Raw genomic sequence first — 20,876 nt, 5'->3', positions numbered from 1 at the left:
TACCCAAACAATCCCTGCAGGGGAAAAGGCCATGTTCCTCTAGAAAAATTAGTATGTGAGGATGCCTAACCCCCACTGTCCCATAAATTATTAATGATGACCTTCATTTGCTTGAGACAGATGTTCTCCTCCTGTCAATAAAGACTGGCCTTCTAGCAAATGCCACAACTGTCTGCTGCTCACAGAACTTTATGCACGGGATAAGCATGAAATAATGGGAATTTAGGCATGATGGAGTTAGACACTGTGCCTACGTGTTTTTTTGCAATAATATCTGCCTGGGAGCAGAGAACCTTCATCAGTTCTTAATAAACCACTCTGCTAATGAGTGTCCAGTGCTTCCATCATTTATTATTGTCCTCTCATGGACTAGTGACTCATACCTGGAGAGGTGCACCTGGATGGTTCTCCCATGTGCCCTCCTCCAGAACTCAGACAAAGCGGTGGAATTCAGAGGCAAGGGGCCACCTGAGCTCCAGAACTGGGGTGGAAAGAACCCTGGGGGACATCTTAACAGTGCCAGGTCTTAGACAGAGCTTCAGCTCATCAGTCCAAGCTGCAACCAGAGGAGGAAAGAAATGAGGGTTTCTTCTATTTATGAAGATCTCAGAGGACTGGAATTTCACTTCACTTTTATGATGTATCTATTCGCTTGCCTGCAAGGAACTTGGTGTCTTCTTGCCATTCTCCCTCCCTACCCCTCACTAATCATTGTGAGGGACTTCCTTCTTCACAGTGAAGACTCAGCATTATGCAAATTTAAAATAATGCAATATAAATATTAATATAATCTTATTTTCTGTGACTTACCGAAGTGATACCAGCTCCTCCTCTAAATCAACAACTCATCCAAAATTTATCTTAAACTCCTTGGTTCAGGGCATTGCAAACTGCACTTATTTTATTGTTCATTGGCAGCACAGGCTGTTATGTGAGAATATCCAGTATTCTTTGAATTGGTCTTGTGTTTGGGGGAGTTTGAATTCTATGAAATATTTAAGAAGACACTGTTTGAACAAAGTGCCACCTTCCTGTACCTCACCAGCCATTGCCCTGTCACATGGAGGGAAAGCAAATGACCAAAGAAAGATCAGAGAGACATGGAGAAATTCACTACAGTCCAGTGTAGCAGTTCTCAAAGTGGAGGCTCGCAAAGTCAAAACTCTGTTCATAATAATACTAAGACATTATTTGCCTTTTTCATTTTCATTCTCTTATGAGAGTGCAATGGAATGTTCCAGAAGTCATGTAACATGCATTGTTAAAACAGTCTGAATGCCGAGGTAGCAATGAGATTCTAGCTGCCTTTCTAAAGCTGGACATTAGAGATTTGTGAAAAATGTAAAACAATACCACTTCTCCCAATATACTTTTTGGGACGCATAATTGTTTTTCAAAAAAATATGTTATTTTTGTTAGCAACTAATGGTTGTATTATTATTTTAAAATAAGTAAATTCATATTAAATATTTTTACCATTCTTAGTTCTAATCTCTAAAATGGTAACTGTTAATAGATATAACCCATATACACCAAAGCTCTTAGGATCCTTGATATTTTTTAAGCATGTAAAAGGGTCCTGATGATGAAAAGCTTCAGAACTGCCAGTCTAGTGCATCCAGAGACAAGGCCTCCAGGCCCCTCCCACACCGTGCCCTGTAGAAATGTGAAGCTCTCCACCAGGCTCCATCAGATTCCCACTGGGGGCCAGGAGGAGGGCTTTAGTTTTCTCCATCACCTCTGGCTCCCAGATCCTGTCCCCCAGATGAGTCAGTTGATGGATCATCCTCCTCTCCACAGTGCTTTCCTGGTTCTTTCTCATGTCACCTCTGATGCAGAACTCAGCTTCTTCCTAGCGTTGCACAGCTCTCCCTCCCCACTTACATAAGTACATTTTCACCAGCCAACTTCCTCAAAGGATTTGGGAGATGAGAAAGGGAGGTATATGGAAGCAAAGCCAACAACTCTAAACTGAGTACTGGACCACGTTTGTGATTCCTTCCCAGGCCAGCTGCATCTCCCCCAGTTGCAGAGTCAAAGGTGGCTTAGATGGACTCTGTTCTCCCATAATCTCCAGCATTCCATACCAACCTCCCCTATCCCCAGTACACATAAAACAAAAGCAGGGGCTTGAGAGGCACATGAAGCTTTGGGATGTGTCTTCCGTCCCCACACCCCACGAGATTGCTGCACTGAGTCCTCCTCCTGTGTCAATTCTGGAGCCCCTTTTACTCAACTCCCCTTTGATTCCACATGTTCAAATACAAACACTTGTTCTCCAAGTGCCAGTAAGACTTTAGAGATCATCTAGTGCTTCTCCACTTTATATTTGGTGCTTGAACTCTCTGTTGTCTCACAGAAAGATATTTGGTCTTTGGTACAGAGATCCTTTAGGGGCGATAGGAGTGTCTTTTTTCCAATGAGATAACTCTTGGTGGACCTGTAAATAGCTTCGGCATGGGAGCTGTTTGCCAGAAGAACCAAGCCGTGATTAGAGGGTTAGAACCTTCAGCTCTACCCTGCAACCTCTGCAGAGGGAAGAGGGGCTGGAGGTTGAGTTTAATCACCAATGGCCAGTGGTTTAACAATCATGCCTATGTAGTGAAATCTTCATAAAACCCTCTAAATAATAGGGTTTGGGGGGCTTCTGGGTTGGTGAATACGTCAAGGTGCTGGGAGAGGGCCCGGAAACTCTGCACCTCCACCCTGCATCCCTCATACCCTGCCCTGTGTGTCTCTTCCGTCTGCCTGGTTCTGAGTTATATCCTCTGCAATCAACATGTAATAGTAAGTAAAGTGTCAATAGTAAGTAAAATGTTCTTTTGAGTTCTGTGGATCACTCTAGTAAATTATTATATCCTATCTGGAGGTGTAGGGGAGGTTGTAGGAATGTTCTGTCAGTCAGGTAGAAGTGTGGATAGCCAGGACACCCTATTGGTGGCTGGCATTTGAATGGGGGCAGTCTTGTGGGACTGAGTTCTTAACCTGCGGGGTCTGAGCTAACTCTGGGTAGTTAGTGTCAGAATTGAATTAAATTGTAGGACACCCAGTTGGTGTCCAAACTAGTTGGTATCAGTAGGGGGGAAGAAAACCCTCTTACGTGTTGTCAGAAGTATTGTCGGGGAGAACACAGTCACACTCTTTCTACAATAGTTCTCTTTAATGACAACCTGCAGCAACACCTCTTTGGATGAATAACTCACTATAGCAAGATGGAGCCACTTCCATTTGGGCATATATTTAGCTGATCACTTGCTGTGCAAGAACCTATCATTGCTAACGGTAATAAGGGCTAGCATTTGTTGAACACCTACCTGAATGCCAGGATCTTTCCAGGCACAGCTCATTGAACAGTAACAACATCCTTTGAGGTTATTATTAGTATCTCCATTTCACCAATGAGCCAGTGGAGGCACAAGGAAAAGATTTAACTTGTCCCAAGTCAGAAGTTAGCAAATAGCAGAGCTGGAATTCAAATCTAGGTGGTATTGCTCCAGAAAACACTCTAACCACTGGGAATCCTGTTCTTGTCTTTACCCCATATCAAAAGTGGAAAATGCCAAGCCGGTCAAGGTCAACTATTGAGAGCTTGTTAGATGCTTCCAGATACCTTTCCATCACAGAGCCCAGGCTCTCAATTGACTCCCTGGGGCCACACCTCTGAAGTCTCAATAGATGTGGGGGTGATGGCCAAGCAGAAGGATCTGAAAATGTCCCACAAAGGTTCTGCTGTGGGCACTGCCAAGACAGACAGGACCACGAGGCCAGCTGGCACCTGCCTAAATCTATGCTTTCCAGCCCATAGCTCATCACACGCCCGACTGGAACCCAGGCACACCATGGTTGCAGCGATCCTTGAACTGGTCACTATGCAAAAGCAGAACAGAAGGGAGGCTGGTACACTGGCACAGCTCGTTCTCAGCAAATGCACCGTCCTCTCATTCATCTCTACTTTCTTTCACAAGTGTTCCCAAACCATGGGTTTAATCATGCACTCTAGAATTTGTCCAGGAGTTGACAGCATGCTTGCTTACATATTGCCTTAGAGTCCTCTTTTACTATCGTTAACTAAACTTAGGCCATGTCATACCTTCTTGGCACCTAACTAAATTTTCTGTGGCTCCACTGGTCATGATCCCTCATTCCCCTCTGTTGTTTCTTTCCAACCCTTCTGAATTGAAATCCCCTCAGCCACAAGCCAGAACCCCGCTGGTTTGAAGCAGTCTGAGCTGTGGGAGGAGATCCTGACCTCACAGGAGCCTGTCAGCCATGCTGGGCCTTTGCGCCCAGGTCTCAGGTCTCAGGTCTCCCTCCTTGAGGGACAGATGGGAGCAAAAACAACACCCAAAAGAGAAGTAGATATTGTTAGCTCTTCCATCAGATCATTCGCCCCAAGCAGCCTCAGCCACCATTTATTTTCACTCTCTCAGGACTTGTTTGAAAGGCCTTTTTCTCATGCTTACAATTTTGGTGGGTAAGATACAGCTGAGTATGGCATTATCCTTATGGCCCTAAATGATGTTTTTGTATTTGTCTTTGAGAGGGAGTCTGCAGGGAGAAAAGCTCAGGAAAACAAGAGTTTGAATCTGCCTTGTTTATGACTTTGGGCAGTTTATTTAATCTTCCTGAATCTCAGTTTCCTTAATTGGAAAGTGAGCCTCACCGTGTTTGTTTTACAGGGTGCATTGTATCATCAATCATGAATGTGAAGTACTCAGCACAGTGCATAAAAGATGCTTCACAAATGTCTGTTCTCTCTTCAAGTAAGTGTGTCTCCTTCAACCGATAATTCAGATTCTTTTCAATTTGGGCTCAGAGAACTACCTCCTGCCGTCTTTTTCTTACTAGCAACTTCCCGCCTCTCTTGCTTGTGGGCCTGATTGATGACTGCCTCACCTGCCTCTCTCTCTCCCCTCTCGCTTCATTTCTAGGGGTACCCTGACTTAACAATTTTGGCCACAAACAGACTGCCTATCTTTGCTTTGAACTTCCCTGACTCTACTTGTATAAACTTAATTCCTGGGGAAAAAGGGTCCTACCCACAGAGGCCGTATTTCTGCCTCACTGAACCATTCCAACGGTTGAAGGACCAGCTTCCTTGAGAGTCCACTTCATGCAAGAATCATGACCCGTGATAATAATAGGCCTGGCCAGAATAATCTTTCCAGTGCGAGGTAGGCCAACCTCTTGGCCCAGAAATCAGGCTTAATTGGAAATTAAATTGCTTTCCCATGCCAACTGCAAGATGCCTATATCCACAGCTAATTTATCAAGGTGATGCCTTATCTCAAGGAAGCCCATGGGAATAGAGTGGCTGCATCAGCAAAAGTGCAAACTTGGTCCTGATGAGAAGAGTTTTCTTTAAAGTACAGCTTGAACCCTTTGAGATTCTCATTTGGGGTTCAGTGCATTTAATGGCTTCTTCCCCCTTGCCAGGCTCTGTGCCAGGGCCTGGAGGTATGGATACCAGCGGGACAGGCACCGCATTGGAGCAGCTTCCAGGGCTAGTGGCAGAAAAAGAACCGTGCAAGCAAAGTTTCCAAAGCTGTAGCACTTTACTTAGTTGTCCAGGGATGAGCAGCTTATGGAGGTAGAGAATATCATGAATAGAGTCACGGTTAAGAAATTGATTTATATATTTAGCACTGATACTAACAGTTCATGATCAAGGGTGTGTGGCACTCTTCGCCAAGCCCTTTACACACATACATTCCATTCTCTGGGCAACTGTAGGAAACAAATACACCAGGATTTTCATTATCCCCATTTTACTGATGAAGAATCTGAGTCTTAGAAAGTAAGTACCTTGCCTAATGTTACTACTTCCCAACTAATAGGCAGTGGGACTGGAACTTGAAATAAGGTAATTTCATGCAGAATTTATGCCTTTAAATACTATACTACACTGCTCCTTTATTTCCCCAGCTTTTTATTTTGAAAATATCCAACTACAATGCAGATTGTAAGCATGCCTCCCCTTCATCTAGGTTCACCAATGATGATCAGTATTTTATCATATTTGGATTTTCTCTCTGTCTCTGTCTCTCTCTGTGCACATGCGAATTTGTGTTTCTGAACCATTTGAGAGTTAGGCTGAGGAGCATAGAACAGAAGGCTGGTTTGGAAACATGTGGGGACCAGTTTGGCTGGAGGAGAATGTGTGTGTGGGTTTGGTCATGAGGACACAGGACTAGGGAGTGGGCTGAGGTCTGAGACTGTGGGGTTAGGGCTGGGAGTGCCAAATCTGGTAGTTCGGGGTGTATTGCCACATGGCATGAACAGCCAGTGATATGCCAGTGAAAGCAGAACTTTCATTCGTTCCCATACTGAGAACTGTATGATTGAAGATGTGTATTTAGTGAATGATATGTTTGTGGTTTCTGATTAAATATGGATGCTTATTGAAGACAATTCAGAAAATGCAGAGAAGCATCAAGAAGAACTTTAGGCCGGGCACGGTGGCTCACAACAGTAATGCCAGCACTTTGGGAGGCTGAGGTGGGTGGATCACAAGGTCAGGAGATGGAGACCATCCTGGAAAACATTGTGAAACCCTGTCTCTACTAAAAATACAAAAATTAGCTGGCTGTGGTGGCCGGCACCTATAGTCCCAGCTTCTTGGGAGGCTGAGGCGCAAGAATCACTTGAACCCAGGAAGCAGAGGTTGCAGTGAGCTGAGATTGCACCACTGCACTCCAGCCTGGTGACAGAGTGAGACTCTGTCTCAATAAAACAAACAAACAAACAAACAAAAACAAAACAAACAAAAAAAACTTTAAAAACTCACCTTTAATCCAAGCTGAAACCTAAACTAATGTTTCAGTGTATTTCTTCTCTATTTTACTTTTCCATACACATCTATTCCCACAGACTGGAACTGCATTCAGCATACAGTTTTTTTTCTCCTGGCTTCCTACTTGATACGATATCAATAGCATTTCTCTAGGTTATTAATTAGTCCCTAAAATAATTTTTCAGCAGTTTAATATTGTTCCACCAGACAGATGAACCAAAATTTATTTAATCACAATTTTTTCCATTGACACTTAGATTGCCTCCAGTTTTTCACTATTATAAATAATGCAATAATACCATAATGAATACCTCTAAATAAAAGTCTGTATGCACAGCTGTGATGATTTGCTTAGAATAGATTTCTAGAAGTAGGGCTTCTGGGTCAATGGGTTGGATGGGCCATCTCTTTGGAATGGTGTGGAGGAGTCAGAAAGGGAAGAAATGGGAAGAAATGGGAAGAAATGCATGCTGCAGGCTGCTGCAGCAAAGCGGGTGAGAGGTTAGAAAGGTTCAGATTTCAGGAACGGTTCTGAGAGTGGAAACGGAGTGACAGATGGAAAGAACAAGGCTCGAGACTGGGACATGTAAAGAGAAAGAGTAAAATCAGGAGAGAGAGATCTCCTTTGGTTTTACAAGGATTGAGTAGGGGCTATAGAAAGACATTCAACTGGAAGGGTATAGTGGTCCTTCCTCCCATCCTCCATCAATACATCCATTTGTTAGGCCCCTACTCTATGCCAGGTCTTGTGCTGGGTGCTGCACATTCTTTCTTTCTTTCTTTTTTTTTTTTTTTTGAGACGGATTTTTGCTCTTGTTTGCCCAGGCCGGAGTGCAATGGTGTGATTGTGGCTCACTGCAACCTCCACCTTCTGGTTCAAGCGATTCTCCTGCCTCAGCCTCCCAAGTAGCTGGGATTACAGGCATGTGCCACCATGCCCAGCTAATTTTGTATTTTTAGTAGAGACAGGGTTTCGCTGCGGTCAGAATGGTCTCGAGCTCCTGACCTCATGGGATCCACCTGCCTCAGCCTCCCAAAGTGTTGGGATTACAGGCGTGAGCCACCGTGCCAGACTGCACGTTCTTAAATAACTATAATGTAGCCCCTGCCCTCCCAACAAGTTCACAGTCCAGCCAAGGAGTCGCCTGCAGGCCTGGAGCTTAAGAAAAGAGCCAAGGCAAGAGAGAGAGACTTGGGAGTCTCCCCCAGAAGTGAGGCCATGAAGGGGAGAGTGCAGAGATGAAGGGAGGAGGCGAGGGGTCTTGCTTGGGCTTAGTCTATGAGTCATCGACTGTGTGGCAATGAAGAGCCATCTGCTGGGTGGCCACCACTTCCAGGAGGGGCCAGGCTACCCTCCATCCCTGTGCCCCCAGCTACCAGCCAGAGGAGGCTCCGTTTTGAGGGTACCTTACTCAAGGGTGTTCCTTGCTCTGGCCTCAGTTTCCCCACCCTTACACTGAGGACATTTGGAGGAGTCTCACGCTGGTCACTGTGCCATGTGGCCTTGACTTCCAGTCACATACTGGCCACCTTCAGGCTCTCAGAAGCTCCCTTGGCCAGACTGAAATTCCCAGATATAATGAACATGGAGGAGCCTGTGCCTGCTGTCTTTTTACCTCATGTGCCCTGTGAGACAGGCCAGCAGGCACAGCAGATGCTCAAAGGTAGTGCCAGAGCTTGCTTGTCCATGGGGCTTTGTGGTTCCAGCCAGCTTCTCCCTTCCAGGGTGGTGTCCTCAGGGGGCTCTGACCCAGGGTGCAGTGACTGCCACAACATCCAGGTCTGAGGCCTCCTCCACCTCCTTCTGTTGAGCCCCCGGTAGACTCTATACAAAGACAAGGTTTTACTGCCCCTTCTTATTTTTTCATCAGTAGGAGAGTGTGGGCTGGGAGTGGGGCAGGAGTGCACAGGAGATTTGAAAGGTTCTGGACATGAAGAGCTTGCTCAATGAATAGAGTGTGAGCTCTCCTGTCTCATCTCCCTAGAATAAAACTCTTTGTCACTGATACTTGCATCCTGGGTAGGGAAAGGAAAGGCAAAGAGTATATTGAAAACATCTCTCACTCTTTTCTGGCCCACATGGGTGATTTCAGTCACTCAGCCATTTCCCAAGACATGGGAGGTCCCTGGTTTGCCTAGGATGCAATGAGGGAGATTTAAGCTCAGCCCTGATAAACAGCAAAGCCAAATAAAAGCAAAACCACCCATCATTTGTTGAATCCTTAATTTGACACAAGCCCTACACTAAACACTTTTAAGTGCATTAGTTTAATAAACCTGTGGTATTGGCATTATTGCACACATTTTACAGAAAAGGAGGCTAGGCTCGAAGGAGTGACTCCCTTGGACTTCCCAGGGTCACACAATTTGGTGGTAATGGATTCGGCATCCAGTGAACTCCAAAATCATGTTTCCAGAAAGTCCTGGATCCTCAAGGGCTGGAGGGGAACACAGCCATGGAAGCCAGCTGCGTCTGCAGCCCCCAGATGCCTTCGCTGGTGACTGCTCACTTCATGCCCTCCCAGAGGAGCCCCTTGGCTGAATGGAGCGGAGCACACTGGAAACCATCGCCATCCTTTCCCAGCAGCAGGTTCCCCTCTCTCCATGGCAAGAACAAATCAAAGATGAACCAAATGGTCCACCAGCTCCAGAACTGAGGAGGGCCGTTCTTAAGATGGTAGCCTGAGAAGCCAGATGACTATCTTAATTAACCCCTCATGTCCGGGATGCAGGAACATGGGCGGCCTTGCTAAGGAGGAAGTGTGGATGGACAGATGGACGTGGAAATGGTGGATACAGAACTGGAGCCTTTAAAGGGCATGCAGTGCCGAGCCTGTAGGGAATGGAAAGAGGAGGAAGCCCAGATTCAAGGCCAGCTCTGCGTCTGGCTTGCTGGGTGGCCTTCCCCAGGCCTCAGGTTCCTCATCTGCCAGCTCGACCTCTCAACTCCCAATGAGGGCCTACCATGTGGTAGGCCCTGCACCAGGTGCTGGGGAAGTAGTCAAGGCCAGGCAAAATTCCCTGCCCTCACAGAGCTCGACTCTTAGTGGATGAGCTGGATCATAAACAAATGAATAACGGAGATGTTGGCCAAAGCGTATAGAGTTTCAGCTATGGAGAATGAACAAGCTCTAGAGTAATGCACAGCAAGGAGACTGTAGTTCATAAGACTGCACTGTATACTTGAAATTTGCTAAGAGAGTAGTTCTCACCATACACAGAAAGGTAACTATGAAAAGAGATGGATATGTTCATTAGCTTGACTGTGATAATCAGGCCATTATCTATGTGTGTATCAAGACATCACACTGTATACCTTAACCATAGACATTTTCCATTAAAACATTTAAAAACACCAAGCAAACACATGTGTAATATTGTTGCAGGAGCAGTAAGGGCTGTGCAGAAAAGCAAGGCAGCATTAGGCAATGTGTTGGGGGAGATGAGGAGGGACAGCAACCGCAGGAGGGGATTTGAATGAATTGAGGGAGAGAGCCTGGGGGGATTTGGTGGAAAGAGTCCAAGGAGAAGGACAGAAATGCAGAGGACGGATCATGCAAAGTCACAGGCCACTGAGAGGAGTCTGCATTTAATTCTAAATGTGTCAAGAAACCACTGGAGACAGTTTCCAGTAAGGGGATTATAATCGTATATGATTCATTTTTTATTTTAAAAATATGGGAATGGTCCATCAATGGATAAAAAGCAAAATGTAGTATCCATACAATGGAATATTGTTCAAACTTAAAAAGGAAGGGAATTCTGACACAGGCTGTTACAGGAATGAACCTTAAAGACATAACACTAAGTGAGGGCCAGGTATGGCAGCCTGGAATCCCAGCACTTTGGGAGGCCAAGGTGGGCCAATCACTTGAGCCTAGGAGTTTGAGACCAGGTTGGGCAACATGGAGAAACCTCATCTCTATAAAAAATAAAAAAAAATTAGTTGGGTGTGGTGGTGGCGCACGCCTGTAGTCTCAGCTACTCTGGAGGCTGAGATGGGAGGATTGCTTGAGCCCAGGAGGTAGAAGCTGCAGTGCGCTGTGATGACAGCACTGCACTCCAGCTTGGATGACAGAGTGAGACCCTATCTCAAAAAAAAAAAAAAAGATATTACACTAAGTGAAATAAGCCAGACACAAATACTGTTCATGACTCACTTATATGAGGAACCTAGAACAGTCAAATTAATAGAGACAGAAAGTACAGTGGTGGCTGCCAGGGCCTGAGGGTAGACAGAAATGGGGAAGTGTTTAATGGGTGCAGTGCAGAGTTTCAGTTTTGCGAGAAGAAAAATGTTCTGGAGATGGTTGGTGGTGATGGTTGCACAACATGTGAATGTACTTAAAGCCACAACTGTGCACTTAAAAATGGTTAAAATAGTAAATTTAATGTTATATATGTTTGTCACAGTTAAAAATATAGGAAAGGATGCTATGCAAAGAATGGTCTATGGGGCTATATTAGTCTGCTTGGGCTGCCATAATCGAATGCCACAGACTGGGTAGTTAAATAACGAAAATCTATTGTCCCACAGTTCTGGACACTGAAAGTCCAAGATTAAGGTTCGGGCACGGTTGGTGTCTGATGAAGTTTCTTTTCCTGACTTGTAGTTGGCCATCTTGCCCTCACATGGCTTTTCCTCTGAGTGTGTGTACTCCTGGTCTCTTCCCCTTCTTACAAGGACACCAGTCATGTTGGATTAGGATCCCAACCTTATGACCTCATTTAACCTTAATCTCCTGCATCAAGGCCCTATCATCAAATACAGCCACCTTGGGGGTTAGGGCTTTGACATATACATTTAAGGGGACACAATTCAGTCCATGACAGAAGTGACGGTGCTGACAGGTTTGACCAGGCGTGTTCAAAGGAACATTAGTGTTTGCACATGACCTTTTAAACCACAGTGCTGTATCTGTGATGTTGGCAAGTTATTCAGCCTCTCAAAGCACCTGGTTTGGAATAAAAACAACTCACAGAGACAGGGCTGGACTGAATATAGGAATCCTTGTAAAGCCCCCAGAAAATAGGTAGCACTCAACAGAGGATGGCGATGGCCCTTCCCCTCATGTTTCCTGTTGCGTTTGAAATGACAGCCACTGTTTCTGAACTTGTGAGGCCTGGGCGGAGTTAATCAGTACAGGGATGTTGTGGATCATTCTGCAATCCAATATGCTTCATGGCTTAGAGACATCCCAGGCTCCGGGTGATAGCCGGCTCCAAGCTGAGGTTTGCAGATACTGAGCAGCAAGCCTGGGCTTGGCCCAGCCTGCCAAGCACAGATGGTTTGAAAAATGTCATCCAAACTGGCCCACAGTTAATCAAAAGATTACAGAAAGAAAATTAGGCTAACCCCAGCCTCTCAGATACAAGCCCCGGAATCACACCTCCCTACCTGATTCCTGCCCAATTCTCTGCCTCAGCTTCCAACTGACCTCATTCCAGCAATAAATGAAAATTGGCCAGACTAGAAATACAACAGGAAATCTTGCTGGGTGGTGTTTCCTTTTTTCTCCCCTCCCTGTAGTCTTGGCTGTCGGGCCTGCTCCCCATATGTTTTGTTGTTTGACTGTGAAAGGTGACCTATGGGTAACGGTTTAGGGGATGGATCGGGGGGCTTGGGTCTCAGAGGGCATTCTCCTCAATTGCACTTCCTCAGTCAGAACGGAGGCCCTGAAATCTTGATTTCTAAAACAAGAGTGTGTGTTGCCTCTTGGCCAAACTGGGAAGGAATCTGTTTTGTCTTCGTTGCCTTCTTACCCTGGATCTGATTTTCAGAAATGGAAAAAGTGTACTGGGGATGGGCTGGGGAGGGAGGTAAAACCCAGGGCTTGGGGCCAGACCGCCTAGGCTTCCAGTTGTGGCCATGCTTCACACTGGCTCTGTGACTCCACGCAGGCCGGTCCCCCGTCTGAAGCTCGCTCTTTATATCTGTAAGTAGGGTTAATTAGAGCACTCCACCTCCTAGGTTTCTCATGTGCACTAAATAAAATATTGGGCATGGAGTGCTCAGGCAATGCTGGGCACATGGCAGGTGCCACCAGCAGTGCTGCAATTTTGTTTAATCTTTAAATTCCAAAGCTGAAAGAGGCCTTTGAAATCAGCAGCTCCTTCATTTTAGAGATGAAGAAACTGAAGCCCAGAGAAAAAAGCCATTTACTTAGTGCAGTGGGCTGAATATTTGTGCCTCCCGTCCCCCAAATTCACATGTTGAAATCCCACTCCTGAGGTGATGGTATTTGAAGGTGGGGCCTTTGGGAGGTGATGAGGTCATGAAGGCGGAGCCTCTTGAATGGGGTGTGTCTATAAGAAGAGGCCAGAGAGCTAGCTTACTCTCTTTCCTCCATGTCAGAATACAGCAGGAGATGCTGTCTGTAAGCCAGGAAGAGTCCCCACGAGAAGTCCACAGTGCTAGCATCCTGATCTCAGACTTCCAGCTTCCAGAACTGTGAGAAATACATTTCTGTTGTTGATAAGCCACCGTGTCTTTGTATGGTAGCTTAGGCCATCAGGTTGATAAGCAGCCTGATGGCCTAAGACAGCAAGCAATTGTGAGGATTTGGACTCAAACCCAGGTCTGGCTCCAAAGCGGGTGTTCTTCTAAGAACACAAAATGGAATCTCAGCGGCTTCAGCCAGAGGGGACCAAGGTTAGCTTTGTGTTCACGGTCCTCCTACCCTCATCCTAACAGAGAAGGAAGGCTTTCTTCTGCCCCTAGACTGAAGACCTGTGAGCAGTACAGAGAGGGTGGTCAGTGGTGATAGTAAATGACTTCCCATGAGTCTTTTTCAGGAGTCCTGGCTTTTCTTTCCTCCAGCTGGCCCAGGAGGCCTATGCAATTTCCTCATTTCCACATCCTCTCCCCGAAAGCTCCTCTCTCCTGCTGCCTGCCTTTCAGTGGGGTCCCTCCTCCTGCACTTCTGGGTGGGGTGCAGGTGGACAACGGGGAAGAACCGCCGCCTCACCTGAGCACCTGGCCAGCTGTGATGCATAGGCAGTGTGGGCCTGCAGCCAGGGGCAGTCCCCCAGCAGAGCATGAGAGCGGAATGGGGGCAGGAACAGGCCTTTGGTCTTGTTTGCACTGACCCTTGTCTCATCCAGGTCATTCTGGCTGGTCACTGCTGTCAAACTCCAGCACAGGAATTCAGACAAGGGAGATAGGGAGTGGCAGACTCCAGAGCAAGCCTGACTAAGATCAGACCTCAAAAAGGGAACTCCAGCCACATGGCCTGATGTTGCTCGGCAGGGAAAGCATTTAATCGTTATTTATTCAACCTTCCTTCCTCGGCTGCAGGTGCTTGAGGCACTCACTCTAGGTGATTCCCACGTGGTGAACACTTTCACAGGGCTCCCATTCTCATGGGAATGGATGACCAATAAACCCATAAACAACTAAATAAAAAGGATCATTTCCATTGTTGGCACATTTTTAATTATAGAACTTGTCATCAAGAGTGACTGGGGGCAGGGGGGATAATTTTGGAACAGCAGCACATCTGGATAGGAGCTGGGAAGAGGACTTGACCCACAGAGGCTCAGCCTTGTTTCTCTTGGCTACAAATCCAAGGTCGTATCATAGAAAAGAAGGGTGGGGAACTTGACTTTTACTGAGCAGCTTTTATGAGCCAGGTCCTGTGCCTGTCACATGTCCCATCTCATTCCATCTCCAGTAGCCACATGAGATGGAAATTACTGGCCCATTTACGGAAGGACACAGACTCAAGATGGGGAATGGCTTGCCCAAGGCTGTCCTGCTGGCGCATGGCAGGGTTGGAGCCCAGGTCCCTCTGGGTCCAGAGTTTTCCCGCCCTGCATCCTGCTTCCTTCCACAGTGACTTCACATCGCCACTTTCACCCTTGGGAAGCAAAGGCTTTCAGGGATTTGGGACCTGGGTCTGGTGAGAGAGATGGCCCAGGGGAGATTCTGTAACCCTAAGAAGACTGGGGAAGATGAGGGTCCCTGTGGCATGGCAAAGGAGGCCCTGGACTTAGAAGGCTGATGAAGACCTGACTAGATCCACTCCTCCCAGGGCTGTGGTGTGGCAGCCTGTACTCTCCTGCCTGCCAGAGGGCCCCGTTTCCAGCTACTTTTAATTTGGAGCAAACTAGCCGCTCCCCTGTGGTCCTGAAGTTAATAGGATGTCTGTGCAGCAGTGCCGGGATAAATGGCCCTGAAAAAATTACTCCTGCATGGTAACAGGGTTATCCAGGAGAAAGACCCAGAGGCTCCAGAGGGGCAGGTGATCCCTCCTTCTTCTCTGCCTTCTACTGTGGGACTATGGAGACCCTAGTGAGCTGAGCACCTGGACAACCCAAATGGGTCAGGGAATGCTGGGCCTGCTGCAGAGGGGCAAGGGTGGTGAGACCAGTAGGCTGGGATGAAGGCTACTGGACATCAGGAGGGCCAAGGTGAACACATGCCCCTCCTGGCAGGCTCTAGCTTGGGGCTGGAGAGGTAGGCAGGGCCCAGAAGCCCTGGATAATCAAACTTTCTTCCTGTGACAAAGCACTGGCACTCAGAGGTTCCAGGGTTGCAGAGAGTGAGTGGGGCTGTTGTAACATGACCAGAGTGCTTGCTCAGCCCCTCACTGCCAGGACAGTGAGCGAGCCAGGACTCGGATGGTGGGGACTCTCTTTCCCCAGCAAGGGGCAGCATTGAAGCTTAGCTTTTCATGGGACAGGTGGCATTCTCCTCTTGGTAGAGAGATGATAATATCTCACAGGTCTCAAAGTCCCCAGTGTGAAGGCCTCTGCTTTCCCAGACAATTCCAGTAAACAGCTGCAACACCTCAATTCCAGCCTGCCTAGTGTCCAAAACTTTGTGTATTTTACCACACCCAAGACCACTTCTCACACTTGGCCTGTAAGAAGGGAGAGCCATGGGGGAGTGGCCCTCATGGGACAGAGCCTACTCAGTGTCTGGCAGGTGCTTAGGGCCTGCACACCTGCCTGAGGGGTGATAGGGATACTGAGAGAGCATGGGTATGGCTGTCCTGCTGACCTTGGCCTCTGGAGTGTTCCCTTTCCCCATAACCCAGGTGATGACACTTTATGGAATTTGTCACAACCCTTTGCATGACAGGTGGCTGCTCTGATGAGACCCAGCAGGGAAAAACCCACCAACAGAATTAGTGGGACGCTGGGGGACTCTCTGCTGGTGGCAAGGTGGGGAGTAGTGCAGGCAGGCGTGACTTCTCCAGCCCTAGGAGTGCAGAGGAATGTACCTTGTCTTGGCCCCAGCAAGACCTGGGTTCCACTCCCAGCTCTGCCACTCACCAGGGGAGCCACCACACTTAGCTAAACCCCAGTTTCCTTACCTGCTGAGATGGTGATTGCAATCCCTACCTCCAGGATCAAGACTAGAAAGAGGCAAGGAAGGTGCCTAGGGCACAAAATGTAAGCGGGGGCGGGTGCCCTGCAAGAGCAGAGTTGGGATTTGCCTGTGAGCTGATATCTCTTACTCATATCATCATTACATTAAAAAACAGTCTTGTGCCATTGATGTTATTATTATCTCCAATTAAAAGTGGGGAGCCTTGGCTTGGGGTGGTGTTCAAATGACACAACTTCACACAGCTGGTAAGAGGCAGAGTTGGTACTCCAGCCTGGCCTGCTTGAAGGCAGAGTCCATGCCCGGGTCCAAGGTCAGTCTCTTGAGGATCTTGAACAGCAGTGGGAGGAGGCAAGAGGAACAGTGTGTCACTGATGGGGCAGCTGAGGTTTTGCCTCGAAAAAAGAGGAACAGCCTGGGCCGGGGCGGGAGGGGAGAGTTACGGCTCCAGAGCCTTGTCCTTGAGATAGATCTCATCTTCCCACACCCCTTTTCCCCACCCCCGCAGCCTCATGGGTGGCCTGGAGGACACTAGAAGCTCTCCTGGATTGGATTCCTCCCTTCTGCTCACTTTGGCTCTGTCATCTGTGCCTGGGGTAACATTTGTTCCCAGTGCAGAAGGAGATGAGTTTAAACCTCCCCAGCCAGAATGGAGCCTGCACAACTTCTGGCTCCTGCCAGCGGCCCCCAGAAAGTCTGTGAGGCGGGTGGTGGGGAGCTGACTGTGCAGAAAGAGGAAGAGGCAGGTTCCCCAGACCCCTGAATTCACCAAGCATCCGAGCCAGGAGCTGGGCTTCTCCTAGGTTAAACAGCAGGCGAGGACCTGGCTCTGGGAGTCAGGCTTTTAACTCCTAATAAGGAATCAGGTGAGGGAGATGGCTCTGGGTAGGCCCTTAAGAAAACAAGTTGAGCAGAGGGGAAGCAGTGGTCTAAAGTCATCCAGTGGCTGGACGTGGTGGCTCATGCCTGTAATCCCAGCACTTTGGGAGGCCAAGGCAGGAGGGTCTCTTGAGCCAGGAGTTTGACATCAACCTGGGCAACATAGCGAGACCCTGTCTCTACAAACAGTCAAAATTAGCTGGTTGTGGTGGTGCACATGTGTGGTCTCAGCTATTTAGGAGGCTGAGGTGGGAGGATTGCTTGAGCCCAGAAAGTCGAGGCTGCAGTGAGCCGTGATTGCATCACTGCACTCAGCCTGGGGAACAGAATGAGACCCTGCCTCAAAATAAATAAATAAATAAAGTCATGCAGTAACTGACAAGGCCATAGGCTTTCATAAAGTGATCATGAGATGCTGCTCTTAGAATCTGTGCCTGGTGCTGAGAAAACAAGTAATGAGTGAGAGGGAGTCCCAGCCCGGAGGGGCCCTCAACCATGAGAGTATCCGCTAATAACAGTAGTCATATCCATCAACACTACTGAGCACCTAATAGGCAGGGAGCTTTATCTGCACAATCTCATTCAACCCCATAAGAAGGGTATTGTAATTCCATTTTATAGATGAGGAAACTAAATGCCAGGGAGGTGAGGGACCCAGTCCGAGGCTTCCGAGCCACAGTGCAGGGTCCAGGGATGTCTCAGTCTAGAAACCAACTGTGCTCCTCACTGCATTCGTGGTTTGCAATTTTTTTTTTTAATGCCAAAGAGATTATTTAAATTTGGGAGAAATCCAGTAAATAAAACAAATAAAAATAGAGCCAGAGGGGTGGGAGTGGGGATGCCAGAAGCCTGCCCACCCAGCCTTTCCTTCTGGGAACAATCTTAATGCCCTTCCCTAGACACTACGCAAGCTCAGAACCAGCCTGAATGTTTTATGTGGCTGGAGGCTCACGCAGGCTGGAGGCTGGAGGCTGCAGACTCAGCTTGCTGCAGCTAAACAGAGTTCAGAGAGCATTTGCTGAGCACCTGTGGGACAGGTGTTGCATAGTGCTTCCTAGAAAGCTCCCGTACCAGGTGTCATCTCAGGCTGCTGGCTGGTGTCTGTGCCGTGCAGTGCCGTTTCATTCGTTTAACACGGTAACACACATACTCCATTCTGGGCACCATGCTAGTAGCTCTGGCTACAGTGGTGAGCAAAAAGATGCACATGGTCTTGCCGTCATGGAGCTGAAGTCTAGTGGGGAAGAGAGCTTTTAGCAAACATGTTCCTAAAGGGAATGCAGATCACAAATTATGATCAGGGATAGGAAGGAAAGTTCAAGGTTGATGAGATATGTGAGCAGGTGGACATGAGCAGTTTATCTCTGCAATAAGCGCTGATGAGAAATCTGGGCTAGCTGGCATCTTAGACAATTGGCAAGAAGGATTTCTGGCATGGCAGGAGGTGGCCAAGGGTTAGGAACAGGCAGGACAGGGAGGGTGATCCTGGACCCTCCTTGTCCCCCAGGTATTTGCAAGGCTGGTAAGAAACAGTAAATTGCCGTATCCCCAGCAGGTACCTGGTCCAACACATTCTTTATATTCCTCAGTTCTGCAAGGGACAAAGAAAAATCCCTCTCCTGAGGGCTGGATTACTGCAAATCTAGAACTCAGTGCAATGAATAATGAATAAGTGAAATCAAATTAAAATCAGAAATCATTAAGCAATCATAATGTATCCATGTAGGGATGAATCTAAATCCACCTAGGGGAGGTGTAAACATTAGAAAGCCGTTTTCTGGACTCTCTGCAGGCCTTTCTCAGCTACCCTGCTCCCAGCCTGGCCCTGCTCCCATGTTCCTCACTAACAAATATTTAGGAAACACCTGGATTGGGTAGAACACCAGTCACCTAGCACGTGCCTGGCGCAGAGCCGGGGCTGTGTAAACACTTGGTCCTCTCTGCGGAGCTGAAGCAAAGAACACAGATATGGTTAAGACACATCCTGCCCTGGTGCCTGCCATGGGCTGCCTCTCTGAGCCCTGGCCACAGGAAAGGCTGTACTGAAGCAGTTCACAGGAAGGCCAGGTCCCCACGGAGTCCCTTCTGTGTCACATGGATCTTAGTTTCTGGAATTCTGAGCAAAGAGAGGGAGGCATCCTGACTCTTCAGCTGGTTCCTTGCAGAGGCCAACACTCTGATGTTGCTCCCTCTGGCAGCTTCGGCTTCCTCCCACCTTCTCAGCCCTGCCTCTCCTCATCTCAGCTTAGATGTCACTTTTTGGAGGCACTCCTTAGTCTGCCCCAGACATCTCTTCTCTATGCCTGTTGACCCCCATGATTCCCCCATCTCAGCACTCAGCGTGACATCCAGGGAGTATCTGCATGTGAGGTCTGGGTACCAATCAGACTGTAGGTGGGGACAAGTCCTCTTGATGGAGGGCTTGTGTCTTATTCATTCACATGTCTGTTGTCTTGCAATAAGCATGGCACAGAGTAGGTGCTCAATAAACAAACTCTGAGCAAATGAACACAGGCAAATATGCAGAAGAAAATATCTTCCTGATCATTTATTCAAGTGGCCATCTACCCTCACTCTGTTTCTGTCCCTGTCTCTGTTTCTCGCTCTCAAATACACACACACACAGAGTTCTTTGCACATGCTGTCTCCTTTGCCAGCTCGCTTTTTCAGTCACCCCTCTTGCTGCATAATGGTCTTCTGTGATCTCATTCCCCTTTTGGTGCTGCTTGGGGAGTACAGACTCACCTGCAGGAGTGAGTCAGGAGCAACTGAGGACCTCTGACCCTGGTCCTGCCAGGGGAATGGGTCGGGGTCCCTCTCCGCAGACCCATGTTCATCTCAGCCCTGACCCCACCCTCACAACTGGTCATGGCAACACACTCCACAAAGGGATCCCATGGCTAGGTGCCCTTGGATCTTTGCACCAGTGCTAGGAGGTAGACAGGCTGGAGGTAATGGACTCGTTCTACAGATGAAGAAACTGAGGCTCAGAGAGGCTGTGACTTGCCCAGGTAGCAGAATCAGATTGAGACCTAGGTTTCCTTAGACTAAAGCTCTTTCTGCTGCACTTGTGGGAAACCCCCATGATCCCCCCATCTCAGCACTCAGTGTGGCATCCAGGGAGCATCTGCGTGTGGGGTCTGGGTCGCCACTAGACTGCAGGTGGGGACAAGCCCTCCATGAGAGGCTGCAATGGGTTGCTGCCCCACACTCATGACCCTCTTAGGTCCTGCTATCTGTAATGTGGAAAGAAAACCTTCCAGTTGTCTCTGAGGATTGAATGGGGAGACTTTGTGAAATTTCCTAACCCCTTTGCTTTCTCCTTCTCCAGGAGGTAAAGCCACTGAGAGCAACCACAGGTACACCCATTAACCTCCTGTTTACCCCACTTCTGGCCTCCAGTAATTCTGCCAGGCAGCCTGGCCCTCCACATTGGGGGCTCAGCCCACCTGGGTATCTTGGAAGAGCAGCGCCCCACTTCAGAAGGATGGTAGGGAAATAACAGGAAGGTCAGAACATCCCAAGGAAGGAGATAAACAGAATCCCATCATTCCCACCACCCACACATGCCACACAACGTACACTGGGCCAGACCCGCTGGGCGGCGGGCACCTGAGCCATGTCATGAGATCTGGCTGCATATAGCCTTTTTCTGCTCTCATTGTTATTTTGTAAAATCCCATCAAAGGTTTGTGGGCTCCTTCCCTGAATATTCTGCCTGCTGCTTCCAGTGCCTCTCCCCCCAGCCCCCAAAGACTCTTCCTGAAAGACAGCATGAATATTTAAAGACGTTTTTTCAGCCAGTGGAACCACATCATGCTGCTGCTCTCCCTTGATATCATCTCCACAAAGTTGGCCAGACCCCTCTGA

General features: G+C 47.9%; 1 protein-coding gene across 1 annotated transcript in view; it reads right to left on the bottom strand.

The window, feature by feature from the left end:
• KCNIP1 (potassium voltage-gated channel interacting protein 1) overlaps positions 1 to 20,876 on the bottom strand; it is a 386,270-nt gene that overhangs the window by 364,099 nt on the left and 1,295 nt on the right. The window lies entirely within an intron of this gene.

Source organism: Gorilla gorilla, chromosome 4, assembly GCF_029281585.2.
Source record: "Gorilla gorilla gorilla isolate KB3781 chromosome 4, NHGRI_mGorGor1-v2.1_pri, whole genome shotgun sequence".
Lineage (NCBI taxonomy): Eukaryota > Metazoa > Chordata > Mammalia > Primates > Hominidae > Gorilla > Gorilla gorilla.
Note: the sequence above shows the minus strand (reverse complement) of the source record. Positions and strands in the feature narration are given on the sequence as shown.